Here is an 18038-nt window from a genome sequence, read left to right on the forward strand (position 1 = left end):
CAGTATCACCTCATTGACACAGGCGTCCTCCCTCCCCCTTCCCCCCCACTGTGGTAGAAGGGGGCTTGTTATGATTACCGAGACAATCACCTTTAGGGCCCTGAAGGATTTCAGGAACTGGGGACAAAGAGACAAATATTAGAACAAGAGGAGCTCCCATTGCTCTTACCTCTCAGAGAATTCCCAAGTTCTGGGGAGCTGTGAGCCAGGAACCCTGGGAGAAAACCAAATACATGTAGAGATATATTCTGGTCATCTGAGTAAGTAAACTGAGAAAAAATAGACTCTAAATAATGTCCTCAAAGCTAGGATGGATCACAGGCTGAGACTGAAGTCTGAAAGTATCAGATCGAACCTGAACTTTTTCTTATTTCACAATCCTTAGACTGTTCACTCTACAAAAGCTACAGAAAATATCTGAATAGCCTTATACTTCACAAGACAGCTGTTCCTAAGAGTACATTCCCAGTTTAATTAGCAATATATATCTATATACATGCATATATATGTATGTGTGTATATATATAGCAAAGTGAAGCAGTGCTGGTTTTGCAATATTCTCCGATTAGGCGATGATACATTCGGTATAATTTCCACCCAGGCTCAGTCACAGAGATTAATGTTGTTACTAAGGACACTGGGGAAAAGACCCCATATGATGAACAATTTTACTAACTGAAAATGATTTACATTATAATTTACTTTTTACATTTGAACAAATGAATCAAATTGCCAGTTTGACACTTATTAGCCTAGTATCAGTTTCTTGAGTTTTTAAAATTTTTTTAAAAATTTTAAAAGTTTTTTAAAGATTTTTATTTATCTATTGGACAGAGAGAGAGACAGCAAGAGAGGGAACACAAGCAGGGGAAGTGGGAGAAGGGGACGCAGGCTCCCCACTGAGCAGGGAGAGTGATGCTGGGCTGGATCCCAGGACCATGGGATCATGACCGAAGGCAGATGCTTGAGCCACCCAGGCACCCAGAGTTTGGTTTATTTTACTTATTTATACTATTTTTTTTTCATTTTCTTTTATCTTACTCTTTTTTAGTGCTTTTTAATTCATTTTTATTTAAACTCAATGAATTTAACATATAGTATTATTAGTTTCAGAGGTGAAGTTCAGGGATTCATCAGTTGTTTTATTCTATTTTGTTTCATTGTGGTAAGAACCTGTAGCAGGTTTTAAGTGTACAGTAGATAACTGTGAACTGTGAGCAGGATGCTGCACGCCAGGGACCTGGAATTTATTCTTCTGACATAACTGAGACTCTGCCCATTGGAGAGCAACTCCTCTTTCCTCTTCTCAGCCCCTGGCAACCAATTCTACCCTTAGTTTCTATGCGCTTGGCTGTTGTTGATACCTCATATAAGTGGAATCGTGCGGTGTTTGTCTTTTGGTCACTGACTTATTTCACTGAACCCTGCGGGTTCACCCATACTGATACAGACGGCAGGACTTCCTTCGACAGGTATCCAGGTGTCTGCACTCTGCTGGCTTCTGTTAGTGCCTAGAACTAGATCCTCTGGAGCCCCCTTATAGCTGGATTGTTGGGACCCCTGTCTAAGGAATTCCCCTCTAGGACTAAGCACAGGTGTGGGATTTTTCACCTGTTTACTCTTCGCTGAACCAGGAGGAGGCGCTGTGGAGACCAGCTGTGTGCTCAGTGTGACAGCTGCCCTTGCCACTGACCTGCGGGCAGCTGGAGTATGCTGGGGCTCAGTCCTGTTAGCACTCAGACAGATGGGAGAAGCTAGCCTTTTGGGCAACCCCAGAAAAGCTGGGACACTGGGCGTGTGGTACAATCTTTCCCTCCTCAAGAAGATGCTGGGGGCTGGGGTTCATCTCCTTCTCACCGTGCGCTGAGATGGGGACCAGAGTGTGAGAACTGTCTGCAAAGGGGGGGGGACAATGTGCCACCCCAAAATATGCCACTTTGTATACGATTGTTTGGGGTTTTTTGTTTGTTTTTTTAAAGATTTAATTAATTAATTGAGTAATTTGTTTATTAATTTATTTGACAGAGAGACAGAGAGAGCACAAGCCAGCAGAATGGCAGGCAGAGGTAGAGGGAGAAGCAGACTCCCCCGCGGAGCAGGCAGCCTGACTTGGGGCTCCATCCCAGGACCCTAAGATCATGACCTGAGCTGAAAGCAGAATTTAACTGACTGAGCCGCCCAGGCGCTCCTTATATTGATGATTTTGAACTAAAGTGGTTAAGTGCAAGAAGAACACTCTGGCCTCTTTTGTCCTTCTGAAAGCAGAAAACAAATTCCCTACGGGAAGGGTACCCTCTTGTACCAGGAGGAAGAGAGACATCCTTATCACCAGAGATAGGGAATTTAGGGCTGAGTAGGCTGTGCAAACAAATCTTGTTCCTTCTTCATTAATTTACTACCCCAAGCCTAAACCCCTTTGTCTTGTCAATTCTCTACAAATTTATTGTCTCCTTGTCGAAAACGCATGAAAGCTGCCTCTTTTGGTTACTTCCTTGAGTCTCATATTTCTATGAACTCTTGTCCGCATGAAATTAAATGTGATTTTTTCCTGTTAATCCGTTATGCTAATTTAATTATTATGCCAGCCAAGGAAACATAGAGGAGAAGAAGGGAAAAGATTTCCTCCCCTACACTTGCATGCTAGTTCAAACCATCACCTGGCTCTGGACAGTCCCTTGCGGGAATGAGGGTATGGCAGCCCGCACAGCTCTCCAGGCAGGCAAGACAGAAGCTTCTCTTGGGAAAAAGCTAGAAAATCTGCAGCACTAAGTCAGTGCTCCTCTGTGACTCCTCAGGGCTTAGCTGGGCACTGAAGTTCCTTTCTCAGTTCCCTATAGCATGGTCGGTGGTGGTGATGGGTGCTCACACTTGCCCAGGATGCAGGGTGTTTCAACTGGATCCTGGATTTCTCACAAAGAGAACTGGTTTGTGTGTGTTGCTGCTAAACCCCAGTGTGTGGGGGGAAGGAAGGTAAGGAGAATCAGTTGAAGGCTTCCTATTCCAGTGTCCTGCTGAAGTCACTGTCACATAATTTGGACAAAAGCAAGAAAATAGTATTTTCTTGAAATAGTTTGAGAAACCTACTGAGGATGTTGTATTTATGTAGAGAATATGTACGAAGCACCTTCGTTCTTACTTAATCCCCTGGGAATAAATATACTTGTGTGAGAATTGTGACCATTGCTTAAAAGAAATACAAAATAAGGAGTGGAAGGAAGTAGAATGGGAAAAGAGAAATCACAAAGGACTGAGGTCTTCACTCATGGAACTGAATCAATTTTGTAAATCCTGATCCACGATCTGTCCCTGCATGATCCTAAATTAATAAATTTATAATCATTATGATTATATATGATTATAAAATTATAATCATAATGGTGGTCTTTAACATTTTAAGTATTTTTTTCTTCTTGAACATTGTGCCTACCACCAGCACCAATCTACAGTCAACCAACTCTACCTCAAAGAGGAAAGAGGAAGAGTTCTGCGAGCTGCTAAAGGCTGTCCTGAACCTCACTTCTAGTCATTAAAAACTCAACACAATCTCTTCTTTGGGTTATTACTTGAATGGCATTTTTAAAGGTATGATTCACTTTGTGTCACTGCTTTTTATTTTCGAGGAAACCCTGATGACTGACAATTAAAAAAATGAGACTTGGTGTTCCGTGTCATGTATTTTTGTAATGATAGGATAAATTGTAAGTACATCATAAATAAATAAATAATCTTTGTATTTTCCAGAGGGGCAGTGAATTCATGCTTCCTCATAATGTCCTCTGAAAGTTACATGACTGAACAGACCCATGGTTCCAAAAGGCGAGGGGGTGGGGGAAATAAGGATGGGGATGAAGGAGTGCGCCCGGCCGGATGAGCCCTGGTTGATTACGGAAGTACTGAATCACTGTATTATACACCTGAAACTGATGTAATACTGTCTGTCAGTTATATGGGAATTAAAATTTAAAAATAAAAGAAAAACAAAAGTAAGGCTTACAGACTCTTGGATGCTTTAGCCTGGTTTTCATCCCAGTAGGTTCCAGGCCAGCAGGTGCCTCAATCTCTTCCCTGGTAGAGTGAGGTCATGCCCATCTAGGCAAAAGAGGAAAATCAGATCAGCCACCACGGCTAAGAGAGAACTGCGACACTACCTTCACAGTGGCCCGTGGGGTACCCAGGGAGAGAACCCACTGCACGAGACTTAGTCCATTATTTATGTGGGTTTTGTAGGTCCATCTCAGGTCTGCCGTTTGAACTAGTTTCACATTTTGACACTGAACATTTAAAGGCAGCTGCTAATCCCCCTTTAAGGCATTCATTTCTTAAAACAAACATTTCTAGTTCATTTTACCATCGGATCATACATCATCATCACCTCGGTGTGTCCAGACCACAATTTCATTGGTGGTTCTCTAAGTGTTGATTTTGGCACCTAGATGCAACAACAGTTACTGAACTCTAAGTTTGGTGGCATTTAGGTCAAGTGGTTGACTTACACCGGCAGTGAGCTAAAAACCCAGAGGTGTCTTACTTAAACTCCCTGCCATGAAGCCAGATTTACCCTTTACTGCCTGCTTCTACTCATGCCCATTTGGACAGGATGATGTGCAAACCATCTGAAACCAGCAGTGTGCCTCCTTAAAAGTGTTACCCAAACAGAAGAAGGGTTTAATGAATCAGATTTTAAAGGACTTACAACCAAGTGAAAGGAACAAAAGAAACCATTAGTCTATGCATGGGAGAGAAGTACAGTTCTTCTGTAAAGAAGTCATGTATATTTTCATGAGTTCCAGGAAGCCATTCTACCTCTCTCATATCCCAAATAAACCGATCTTCATCAATGTAATTCTAAACATGAAAACTATTAGAAGGTTTTTATATGATAAGATACAACGCAAAAGGTATTCTATCTTTTAAAATTAATGTTTGCAATGAATTGACTTTTGGGAATCCATGAAAGTATTTAATTTCTTAGACCAAATAACATGTATGCAAGCTAGGAATTCAAGGTAGAAATTTTATTACAAGTTTCTATTGTCATGTTTAAAATAAAAATTGCATAAATTTTGCTTATCTCACATATGTAAATAAATATAACACTAAATATTAATAATATAAACAGTATAATAATTATATAAAAATAATATACTAAGTATAATAATACAAATATATTAAATATTTAGATATAATTTGTTTTTATTTTCTTTTTAATTTTTAAGAAGTTTTATTTATTTATTTGACAGAGAGAGAGAGTGCACAAGCAGACTGAGTAGCAGGCAAAGGGAGAGGGAGAATCAGGTTCCCCACTGAGCTAGAAGCCTGACTCAGCGTTCAATCCCAGGACCCTGGGATCATGACCTGAGCTGAAGGCAGACACCTAACCATACAAGCCACTCAGATGCCAAAAAATATTCAGGTAAAATTTAAATCAGAGAGCATTACTAATGAAATGGCATTGGATATGATTTTTCTTCATTTCAGTTTAATATTAATAAAAACTCTGCCAGAAATTTTATATGCAAACAAACCTCCAAATCATACACATTAATTTACTTATTGCTTGAAAACCCTTCAGCATAAATAATCTAAGGTTTCTGCTGATGAGCTCTTGATGACTATAAAGATGGTTCTAATTGGATAATAAAAGAGAGATACAATGGTACCAAGTAGCATAACTGAAAAGTAGAGGTTTTCTCTTTTTTAAAAGTGCAGTTCAAAAAGGAACCTCCAAAGCCTTGCATTTCTCGGCTTTATAAAATAACTATCCTTGAAAATCAACAACTGTAAACTTTCTCATAAGCTTCTTCTTATAAACAAAGTTTTGATTTCATGGTTTAAAAATAGTGCATTCTTCATTATGGCTAATTTGAAGGACATGGGATGGGGGGAAAAGGAAGGAAGGAAGGAGGGAAAGAAGAGGGAGGGAAGAGAAGGTGGGAGGGAGAAAGGAAGGAAGGAAGGAAGGAAAAGAGAGAGAGAGAGAAAGAACCAGGAAGAACGAAAGGAGAAACAAAGAGGGGGCAGAAGGTAGGAAGGAAGGAAGGGAGGGGAAAGAAAGAGAAAGAGAGAGAGGAAGGAAGGAAGGAAGGAAGGAAGGAAGGAAGGAAGGAAGGAAAAGAGAGAGAGAGAGAAAGAACCAGAAAGGAAGGAAGGAGATGCAAAGGGGAGGAGGAAGGTAGGAAGGAAGGAAGGAAAAGAGAGAGAGAGAGAGAAAGGAAGGAAGGAAGGGGGAGGAAAGGAAAGGAGGAAAGAAGGAAGGAAGGAAAAAGAAAACAAGTTCCCATAATTCCCATCCAACAATTCTTAGTAGCATTTGGGTGTTCCTGATTCCATGGATGTGTTGTCCACCAGTACATAGTGGCACCTGTGCGGACATGCAGGCGAGTATGGGAACTTGGCAGCGTTTCTCCTCACCCGCTGCTCAGTGCCTGGGGACCAGGGAGGGTGCTCTGCCTTAGGGAAGATCAGTGCCGCTGCCATAACTGTAACATATTCTAGCTGAAAACAAGAAAAGTAAAATTGCTCCAGAAAAAGGTGCTAACTTGGAAAAAAGTTAGAAAGGCGATATACAGATAAGAGAAGATTTTATGTCCTGGGACCGGCTGTCACTTTTAAAGGAGGAAGTAGTATCTTATTAGGGCATCCTGACCATTTCTTAATTAGAAAATCATGCTCTGGAGTTCGTGAGCTTCTGACTAGTTAACCTTTGTTAAATCCTCAGGGCACCATGTACTTGAAGATAATGTTTTGTTTTGTTTACATACAAAAGGCAGATATATCTGAAATAAATATCTGTACTTGCGGATGCCAAACCTAGTTATACAGTGTATGTAAGTGATTTGCAGAGACCTGCTGGAACAAATAAGAAAGTTGAGTAAGGTCACAAGGGTGAAATAAATGAGTATTCGACCCATAAACAATCAGAAAACAAGATATAATTTCATTTATATTAGCATCACACAATGTTACACATTTTAGACTAAATGTAACGGACTAAGTACAAGACCTCTCCCGAAATCAACAGAATATTTTTACACAGAGATGATAGGCGGGTCGGCAAGCCTCAGTACGGATTGGTTGTCACTTGTCTACAAATTAATAGGCAGATTCAAGGCAATCACAGTGAAAAACAGCAACAGGTTTGTACAGAAATTGGCAAGTTTATTCCTAAATTTATACAGAAATTCAAATGACCTAAAATAGTGAAAGCAATTAAAAAAAAAGAAAAAAACAAATGTAGAGAATTTAAATATCCTGATTTGAAGACTTGTGAAGATTCCAGAAATCAGAAAGTGGTGCCCCGACTTACAGAAAGACGCAGATCAATGAAACAGATTACTGATTGAATAAATAAATTCACAGCATAGGGTAATTTTCATCAAGGAAAGAAAAGTCTTTTCAAAAAAATGGTGGGAGTTCAAATCAAGGCAAAATTGTTTCTAGACTAAAATATAAATGGTAGCTCTATTTTCAACTTTCTGAGGAACCTCCATATGGTTTTCCAGAGCGGCTGCTCCAGCTTGCACTCCAGCCGACAGTGGAGGAGGACTCCCCTTTCTCCCCATCCTCTCCGACATCTGTCCTTTCCTGACTGGCTCACTGTAGCCCTTCTTACTGGTGTGAGGTGGTCATCTCATTGTGGTTTTGATTTGTATTTCCCTGATCCTGAGTGATGTGTAGTATTTTTCTTTTCATACGTCTGTTGGCCATCTGGATGTCATATTGGGCAAAATGTTTGTTCCTGTCTTCTGCCCATTTTTTGATTGGATTATTTGTTCTTTGGGTGTTGAGTTTGACATGTTCTTTTTAAATTTTGGATACTAGCCCTTTATCTGATTTTTCATTTGCACATACCTTCTCCCATTCTGTCCCAGCGGTTTCCTTTGTTGTGCAAAAGCTTTTTTATCTGGATGAAGTCCCAGTGGTTCAGGTTTGCCTTTCCTTCCCTGCCTTTGGAGACGTGTCTAGAAAGAAGTTGCTGCAGCCGAGGTCACCGAGGTTGCTGCCTGTGTTCTGCTCCAGGATTTGGATGGATTCCTGTCTCCCATTTAGGGCTTTCATCCATTTTGAGTCATTTTTGTGTCTGCTGAAAGGAAATGGTCCAGTTTCATTCTTCTGCATGTGGCTGTCCAATTTTTCCAATACCATTTGTCAGAGAGACTATCTTTCTTTCCATTGGATAATCTTTCCTGCTTTGTTGAAGATTAGTTGACCTATTAATTATTATTATAATTATTATTTAATATTTTATTTATGTATTAGAGAGAGAGAACATGAGTGGTGGGAAGGAGAAGCAGACTTCCCACTGAGCAGGGAGCCCAACTCGGGACTCAGTCCCAGGACCCTGGGATCATGACCTGAGTAGGAGGCTGATGCTTAACAGACCGGGCCACCCAGGTGCCCCACTGTTACATTTTTTGAATAGTTTCTCTATCCACAAAGGGTGTCCAATGGACTGAGGACCACAAAGGAAGGATGGGTTTTTGTCCACGGATATTTCTGAATCGTACTCATGAGACCGGCAGCGCTCACACTGGCTGAGAAGAGTCCAGGCAGCGTGCCCCTGGTGAAATTTTCAGCTCCACTCTGGTGCCCAGAACCAGCCCAGTGTGGGCCGGGAGGTGCCTGGGAGAGCCCATCCTTCACCTGACAGATATCCCTGGCCCAGAGTCCCGTGGACAAATTTTCCAAGGCTCTGTCTGTGGCTGAGGTTGTATCTTTACGGCTGGTGCAGGCTGGCGAGCTCATCAAGACACATGAGCAGTTAATGGATGAATATACAGATGATTCTGGCTTTGTTATCTTGTGAAATCCATGTCAGTTTGCATTTAGTGTTATAAACTATACTTCTTTGGCTGGTTTTAAAATTTTGTATCTATTACCTGAAAATTGCTTTCTTTTTTTCAAACACTTAAGACTTTTAGGAGAATATAACTATGTTATGGTATATCTTGATTTTACACAGTAATCTTCCATTAAAAATATTTGAAAATGATAGAATAGTAATTAGTGATGCCTGCACTGTGCCTAAATTTCATCTAATTCCTCTCCAAAACTAAAACAATGTCTTTGCTCTTAAGAGTGGAATGAGGCTTCAGATGTCATCAAAGAAACATACATGTTGTTTTTAAATTTTTAGGTTAATTTTACTATGGCAGGTTACTCCTTTCTGTTAAAGAGAGTATCTGAAGTTTTGGGTACTTATTTTTTCCCCAACATATAAGGCCAGTATACAACAAACAAACAAACAAACACCACACACACACACACACACACACACACTAAAATAAAATCCCCAGATCTTGGAACTGATAGAGATCTTGGAGAAAGTACCAGTGACCCAACACTCTGCACACAGACCCAGGCTGAGTTCTTCACAAGGGATTGAGTTCCCTGAGCTATGAATTCCATCCACGTTCACACAGAATATAGAGGAGACAGAACAGGAGGAGGAGGCAGGCTTTGAGGATGAACAGACAATCCAATGGTAAACAGAGAATCCATTCTCTCTCAGTTGTGTGTGCGTGATATGAATGCCAATGATCGTTCTCCCGAGTTACAGAATATTCACTTGTCTGGAAAGGAGAGTCTGAAATAACTCGAGGAATACTGGAGCTATTATAGTCTTGATGCCAAAATAAAATAGCAAAGAGAAAAGAACACGATAGGTTCAAGGCCTTTGGGAAATGATTGTGTTCATCAGATTTCATCTTCTCACAGCCTGGCACCTGTCTTTTCCTTCTAACGAATTCATCAGCTGAGAGAAGCTGTCTTGCAGGACATGCAAGTCATCCAGCAAGTAAGGATGAGGATCTAGCGTTTTCCACATGCAAGTGTTTCAGATTCAAAGTAGCTTTTGGTCTCTTGTACTGAGTGAGCAGATGGCTTGTCTTGATGACGTGCAAAAGTAAAAAGGATACAGTGGGTGCTGAAGAGCTGAGCTGCAGTCCTTTTCTAGCATTTCCAGATCCCTTGAGATCCTTGGGAGTATTTCCAGATATTATCAGCCTCTTCAAGCTCTTTTACGTTCAAGATGGCATTTTTTTAAGTAATCTCTATGCCCAATGTGGGGCTTGAACTCATGACCCCCAGATCAAGAGGCACATGCTATACCCACTGAGCCAGCCAGGCACCCCTCAAGATGGCATTCTAGAATAACAGTGCTTTTAAATACTAAAATCTGTTTTGTCAACCCCACATTGTCCTTCATGCCTCTGTGCATTTATTTTTCATCACACAATTTTCCAAGTTGAGATCAAATTCTCAGGGCTTTCACTGAAGACCTTTGACAACAGAAGGGCCTTGCCAGAGTTTGTGGGGCCCACACAAAGCAGGTCATAGTCTGGTCGTGCAGGTGGTGGTCCCTTGCTCAAAGTGCTCTAAAACACTGATAATCCGTGTACAGAAACACTCAGTTATCTGGAGATCAGACACCTGGCAGTCTAAAGCATTGGGAGCAGCTCACAGTAAGGAAAAGGAGCATCTCTGGCTCCCAGTGAGTCAATCGTTTTTATCATAAAATTTTTATTATTTAATACTTTGTTAATGTATTACTTTATTATGTTTTAATGTAGTTTATCACTTATGTTATCATAATTCTTATAAATATGTATAATTACATACATACTATAAGCATGATATATCGATTATATAATTTCATACATATTAATGTTTATACATTGAATGATATATAGGTGATTATAATTATTATTGATCATTATTGTAATTATTATGTATAGTACTAATCATAGTTGTTATGGAATATAGTTTCTCTATCCATAGAAGGTGTTCAGTTGTCTGAAGACAGCTTAGGAGAGGGATTCCAGTCTACAGAACATTCTAAATCTGCCAAGAAACCAGGCAGGGCTGGACCCACAAGCTCTGCAGAGGCCCTCCTGGAAAGCCAAGCCACATCTCTGCAGCGATCGGCCCCAGATAGCTTTTCTTGTTCTTGCTCCCAACTTAGCACACACACCCCCGGACTTGAGACCACGAGGGAAACAGATATGCTCCTCGAATATGGTCTATGACATAGAACAGCCCTGTTCTGTCAGCTCCCGTCCTGCTCCCCCACCCCAACAACCTGTCATCGGACCTTCCCCTTTCACCACCCAGAAGCTTTCCTGCTCCTCTGCCTGCCTTTGACTTGATTCTCTGCCAAATGCAGGGGATGGAGATGCCCCCCGACTCACTGTCCTGCTGTCAGTAAGTAGTTCCCGTTCTGTCGTGGGTGATGTTTCTTTACCTCAGGATTCTCTCTCCCTCTCCCTTACCCTCTGTACCTTCCTCTATTCAAGAGCTCACACACGCAGTCTCTCTCAAATAAATAAATCCAGGACCCCTGGGTGGCTCAGTCAGGTAAGCATGTGCCTTCGGCTCGGGTCATGATCGTGGGGTCCCAGGATCAGACAGAGTTCCACATCGGGTCCCCTGCTCAGCAGGAGAGTCTGCTTCTCCCTCTCCCTCTGCCTGCTGCTCCCGCTGCATATGCTCTCTCTCCCTCTCTTAAATAAATACATAAATAAAATCTTTAAGAAAAATAAAAATTCACATGAAACTTCCAAGTTGTATTGTGGTTCTAAATCAGGACCCTAGGTCAGAAAGTAGCCAACTGAAAACAGTCATTGGCACTTATTGTGACTTAGGAGAGAACAGTTCTCCCTGTGGAGGCCAACCCAGACAGAGCCACGCATGCCTCCTGGAGCCCCTGCTTCAAACAGCCATGAAAACAGAGTAGTGGGCCCTGCAAGCAGCCCGTCAGAGAATCAACCGAGTGCCCTCGGGAAGATGCAGCGCAGGTATAGACACGACACAACAGGTGGACAACTATCTGCAAAACAGCAAGATGTCACAGCTGCATAAGAATTGTATTATCCCAAAGAACTGTTTAGAAGTCAGTGTTATCCAATAATACAGCCTGTAAGTGCGCAAATGCGGAGACCGTGAATGTGGCTAAGAATCCGGAGTCTGTTAGTGGTTCCGATGAAAGAAAGACATTTGTGGATTCAGGAACTTCTGCCCTCCAGCAAAAACAAGGGAAAGTTTGATTTGTCATGGCATTATGAGGAGGCTGTGTCTGAAAAATCCTAACAACAACAACAATAATGCTGCCTCCTTCTGCAAGGGTCTGGTAAGTGTGGGATGGAGCACTGTCTTTCCGTGAAGGAGACAGGAAGCAAGTGTGAGAAAAGGTACATGGGTCTCACCCAGGCATCGTGGCAAAGCTATCTCTTGAGATGCCATCCACTTCATGTTGGGAAATCTGAACTTCTAGGTCACCGCATGGTGTGCAGGTCCCACAGAATCTGGAGATTTCCTCAAATGTGCCACGTGAATCCAAGAGCCTCTTCCCTGGAGTTTGGCAGCACAGGGTTGGTTAGCAAGACCTGATATGGGCCTTTCCAAAGGGCTTGAAGAGATTTTTTTCTGGAGCTCTTTTCCAGTAGACAAGATCTCCAGGTTGCAAGATGGGATGCTTAAGGTCATCCCCTTAAATGCACTGGGAAACCACTCCTCTCCCAAAACATGGTTATTTTTAACATGAACACTTAAGCCTTTAAATATTGATTTCCATTCATTTTATTTACAAATTCCCTTTATTAATTTTCATAGCCTGAAATTCACATTGCCTGTGTGGACTGAGAAATCTAAGCCAAAATGTGAGTTTACTACATCTACTCCCATTGGAGGTACCGAGAGGAATACGTATACTCTACAGGAATGTGCTTTAAAGCCAGGCATTAATATATTCCTATTGAAAAACTTTTGAGGAAATAATCAGAACCCATACAACAGTGCAGAATGTGAACCAAAGAAGAAGGTGGGGGAGGAGGAGAGGACTGGGGGCAGGGAGGGGAGGGGAGGGGAGGGGTGGGAGAAGGAGAAGAAAAGCTTGCAAAGACCACATACTGCAAATTACAGGCTCTGTATATTTTCAAAAGAATGTATTGACATCAAGATGAAAGATTACCAAAAATGTCCAGACATTTGAAAGGAACCCAGGTGAAACTTCCAGAATTGACTAATGAAATAACTAAAATTACAAACTCAGCTAGAGGGCTAAGCAGATACAGAGGAATTAATTAACTAGGAGCCAGATTTGAAGGTACTCTCAACAATGCCACAAGGATTAGAACATGGAAAATGTGGATAAAACTCTCCATGAAATTTCAAAGCGCTTAAAAGGTCCTCAAATGCACTTGCACAGCCTCCTAGATGGGAATCTCTCTTTTCTTCCTCTGTGACCTCATTTGGTATCATTTCCCCGTGACCCAGAAGCTTCATTCACTCTTGTGGAATATGCTGTGATGGTTCATTTTTTGTGTTGGCTTCGCTGGGCCACAAGGTACCCAATTGGATGAAACTTTGCTCTGGTCCTATGAGAGTGTTTCTGGATGAGACTAACACTTGAATCGGTTACTCAGTAAAACAGATTGCCACCCCAATGCTGCTGGGCCTCATCCAACTGGTTGAGCCAGAACAAAAAGGCTGAGTAAGGGAGACGCCCCTCTTTCTAACCCTCTGTCTTTGAGCTGGGACATTGGTCTTCTCCTGCCTGGGTCATAACCGTGTGAGCCAGTTTCTAATAAATCCCTCTCTAGAGAGAGATTACATGGAGATGTAGGTATAAACAGTCAGTTGTTTCTCTGGAGAATGCCAACTAATACACATTCAATTCCTCCTCCTGACTTAGTTCCATTGATTTAACTCCTTCCTTTCTTTAGGAAATGAGGATCCCGGTTAGATGCCCTTTCTGACCTAAACAAATTTAGACCACACAGATCCGCAGGTCCCGCCCCAGTGAATGGAAACACCACTCTGTTGTCCAGATCGTGGATCTACATTGTCACAGCTCTGTCCTAGGGAGGCTTCGGGTAGTTTGCCATGTTCCCCCAGGGCCATAAGAAGCCCTTATTATTGCCAAGTGGGCTGCTAAGAGGCCACATCCTGGGAGAAATAGAGCAGAACAACAAGTGGATGAACAAAAGAGCAGACCACTTGCAAATGAAAAATGAAATGAAATGAAAAACTGAAAGAAAAATGAAATGAAAAAATGCTTTTCAACCAATTCTCATTTAAATTAGGAAATCTGGGTTGCAATTCACATAAAATCAACAATTTAATATGGCAGATGGGTGTTTTGAAATTTTTCTTAGGAAGACAGGAGACCTGCACCAGGGAGTGTTAAAATCCCTTTTAACTGATGATTAAACAAAAAATTCAAATGATTTATTTGACCAAGAAACAGTGGATCTCAATCTAAACAAATCTCAAGGAAAAAAAAAAGGACTGATAGAATGAGAGTGCAGATTTAGACATTAACTAAAATTGAGTAGAGAATATATGAAAATGATGGATACAGAAATATCACTGAAACCCAGCGACTTGCCACATTCCTCATATCTAAATGTCCAGTCAAGTACTTCTACTTATGTTCAAGTCCCAGGCCATGCTGTGCTATGTGATACATCCCAGACCCATATTACCAGTCATCATGGTGGTAATTTCACTGTGGATATTAAACAGCTTCAAGACACTATTCAGGGCATTCCTCAGTATTCTTACAATCAGTTCCAAGAGTGAGTATCGCACAAAGGATTAATGATATTCTGTCTGAGGTAAACCCCTTTGCTTGGATCAAAACACTGGTCTTGGCATTATAGGTGGAATGATGACACTTTTTATTGCTATAATCATTTTACGCTTAGTCCTCAGATGCTCACGGAAATCTTTCTGATGACTAACGGTACGACAACTTGCAAACGGATTTTGCTGCTTCTGCATTAACAAAAAGGAGGAAATGTAACCGTCCCTCAGAATGATAGACTGCTTAAGATATCACCAAGTGGTGATATTTTAATAAATAAATAATATTTTAATAATAATAATAATTAAATTTATTAAAATAATAATATTTTAATAAATAAATGAGAATGGTACTGGTCACGCAGCATGCTTGAGGATGACCTTGAGAAAACCTGTACTAGCAGCAGGCCTCCGGTGGAGAGGAGGATACACGTCCTTGAAGCCCAGCAGCTGGGGATGCCCTGGTCGCTCAGGGTGGAACATTACCAGTTTCCCTTTTCCATTATCTCCCCGGCCTCATTAAAGCCTTCTGTTAGAATAATCCCTTTCTGTGCTCTTGCTCAACTATAAATTCCATGCTGCTGGGCCAGGCACACCCTACTCTGTTTACCTACAAGACTATGATCGATGTAGGACTCCCATTCCTTCTGGTTGGCCTACAAGACCCATGACTAATGTATAACCTCCTCCTTTGTTGGTTGTTATCTTGTATCTAATAAATACGGGACTGAGGAGTTTTTTGGGGTGACAGTCCTTTCAGCTGTTGTCCTGCTCCTTCTTCAGGTGACTTGTTTGCACCTCATTCTTCTCCTGAGTGCCATCAGGAAGCAGCTCCCCAAATCCCGGCAGAGGGAAGAGACGCACTGAGGGAGGCCTGGGGCTTGTGTGAAGTGGGATGTCACTCAGCGCTCAGGGAGCTGTCACACCCTCAAGGCAAAGCTGTCCTCCTTTGCCCTGAGCCACAATCTTCGATGCCAGACCCATACTCTAGGACAGGAGTGTCTTTACATTGCCCTAGGGCTGTGAAGCAAAAAGATTCCGTGGGGTCCCCAGTGGGAGAGAAGTAGCGCTTCCAATAGGGAAGGGTGAGTCTCCCCCACTTGCCCTCCCCAGGCCAGTGTTCTCCCAGGCCCATCCCCGAAACTGAAAACCTACTCCCACTCTTCAAGGGTCCGTCCTTCTAGCCCTACCCGCTCTGCTGGGCCACGGGAACCTGGAAACGGTGGCGTCTGGCTTCCCATGCCAGCACCCACTCGACTCCCAACTTTTGCACACTTGACCCACAGAAGAGACTCAGGAGAGCTATGCAGAGAAACTAGAACAAGGCTTTAATGAATGAATGAACACTACCTAGAAGTTCTGGGAAGAACATGGGAGAAGGGAGGGGAAACCTGTGGCAGCAGCAACAGTCCCGGGAGCTGTGCGGGTCTTGAGGCCAAAGGGACACGGATCTCCGTGTACTGTCCCAAGGCCGGTGGCTCCTGGGATCACACATGAGGCCTCAAGCCCTCATGTTCTTTCAAAATGGTGGGTCAGAGATTGGGAAGTTTCCCCAATGCTGGCTGGCTGGCTGGGAGCCCGGTTTTGCTCCAGGACCCGCTGGATTTGTCTCCGTTCCACCCTATTCTTTACTGGTGTCACCTGGAAGGAAGCAACACCGGCTACTTCTCCAGGAAGCTACTGGCTCAGCCGAGCCTCCGCCTCTTGGGCCCCAAGGCAGTGGGCTGTGATGTGGAGGAAGATGGTTTGTTGCATGGTGCAGCTCGTTTGCGTCTCATCAAGCGCTGGGCAGGGGATGAGCTGGTCTTGGTGGCAAGGCTGCTCTGGGCCGTGCTGACCAGCGAGGTGGGTCCACTAGGAAGAGAGACCGGGACGCCCCCGCTCCCGCAGGCGGCCTTGCTGGCAGTGCTGTGGCCATCTGAGCTGGATGTCTGCTTGGTCAGGTGCCTGGGGATGTGACTGGAGGGAGGGGCACTCGGGGCTCCCGACACAGGGTGGTTCATCATGCTGGCTCCCGCGGTCCCTGACAGGGTGTTCAGGCCCAGGCTTGCCCTGGAGCTCTGCGGGCCGCTTGGGGCGCTGCTCGTTCCTGCTGTGATGCTGAGAGCCCCAAAGCTGGAGCACAGATCTGCAACAACAGCTCCTCTCCCCAAACCTGGGGGTGCTGCCGAAAGCCCCACCCTGATGGGTACCGCCATTCTGCTGCCAGCTGTGGGGCGGGGCTGCTGGTTGTTGGGCCCAGCATGGGACACAACGCGGGGCACCTGGGGGGCAGCTGCCAAGCCAGGGGCAGCGGCCGCTCCAGGGGCGAGTACAGCAGGGGTGGCAGTTGAAACTGGCTGGGCACAGGCACGGGTGCCCTGGGAGGCAGATGAAGGTAAGGGAACCACATAACCCACCTGGGTGCCGCTGCCCAAGGATAGCTGGGCTAGAGCTGTGCTCAGGGCCTGGACTGGGTCTGGAACCTGAGCTGCCAGCCGTCCATGCTGGGGAGAGCTGTGAAGGGTGCTGGCTCCGGGCCACTGCCCACCCACAGCCCCGAATGGGGCCTGGGCAGTGGATCCCGGGTTGCCACTACCCCCAGGCAGTGCAGGCAGCCCTATGGGGACTGTGACTGAGGCCATGCTGTCCCTGGATGGCATCAAGGGGGCCTGGGTAGATGCACAGTTGCTCCCACTGCAGCCAGGGTGAGACCCCAAGAGGACAGGCTGCGAAGGTGGGGAGCCGTCCACGGGGGTGACCTGGGTGTCAGAGGCTGGCAGGGGAGCAGCCACTGCAGCAGACAGGGACAAGGCACTGGATGTCCAAGTTGGGCCAGAGCTGCAGGTGGCCTCTGTGTCCCCTCGAAGAGCATCTTGGATGTGCTGGAGAGCAGCTCTCTTTTCCCGGTCCAGGTCCTCAGCAGTCACTCGAAACCCCAGCTCAGGGGGTGACGGCAGCCTCAGAGGCTCCCCTCGCCTGTGTGGCAGCAGACGAACCTTGCGTTTTCGGGCTCTGGAACAGTCAGCTGGGGATGAGCTGTTCATCTGCATTGCCTTCTGCCTGGTGGTGGTATTGGCATCCTTTTCCAGCTGGTTCTTCTTCTGGCAAAGTGCAGGCACTCCGGCAGGACACAGGGGGCTCTCTTGGCTGACTTTTTTGGGGGACCTCGGGGGCTGCGAGGCCTGACTTGTGGCCAGACCCCTCCTCCTCTGCCCCAGGTGGAAGCCCCTGGTGGAACTGTAGGAACTCGTGATGGCATTTCGAGTGGGGCAGGAGCTCCTATGGGAGCTGGGGGACTTCTTATTGCATGGGTCTTCTGAGCTCTCTTCCCGGGGGAGGGCTCTCAGCAGAGGCCCAGGCCTGGGCACAAAGGAAGAGCGGCCTCCGTGGACCGCTAGGGGCCTAAATGCCCCCTGTGGGGCCCCAGTTACTTCAGGGTCCCTTCTGTGAGTCTCTAGGTGGACCATCCCTTT

At 44.4% G+C, this 18038-nt stretch overlaps 1 pseudogene; it reads right to left on the reverse strand.

Annotated features, from left to right (window-relative positions):
• Positions 1-9703: 9703 nt before the first annotated feature.
• On the reverse strand, positions 9704-14493 carry LOC123929997 (annotated as a pseudogene).
• Positions 14494-18038: the final 3545 nt, after the last annotated feature.

This window comes from Meles meles, chromosome 18 (genome assembly GCF_922984935.1).
Source record: "Meles meles chromosome 18, mMelMel3.1 paternal haplotype, whole genome shotgun sequence".
Taxonomy (NCBI): Eukaryota; Metazoa; Chordata; class Mammalia; order Carnivora; family Mustelidae; genus Meles; species Meles meles.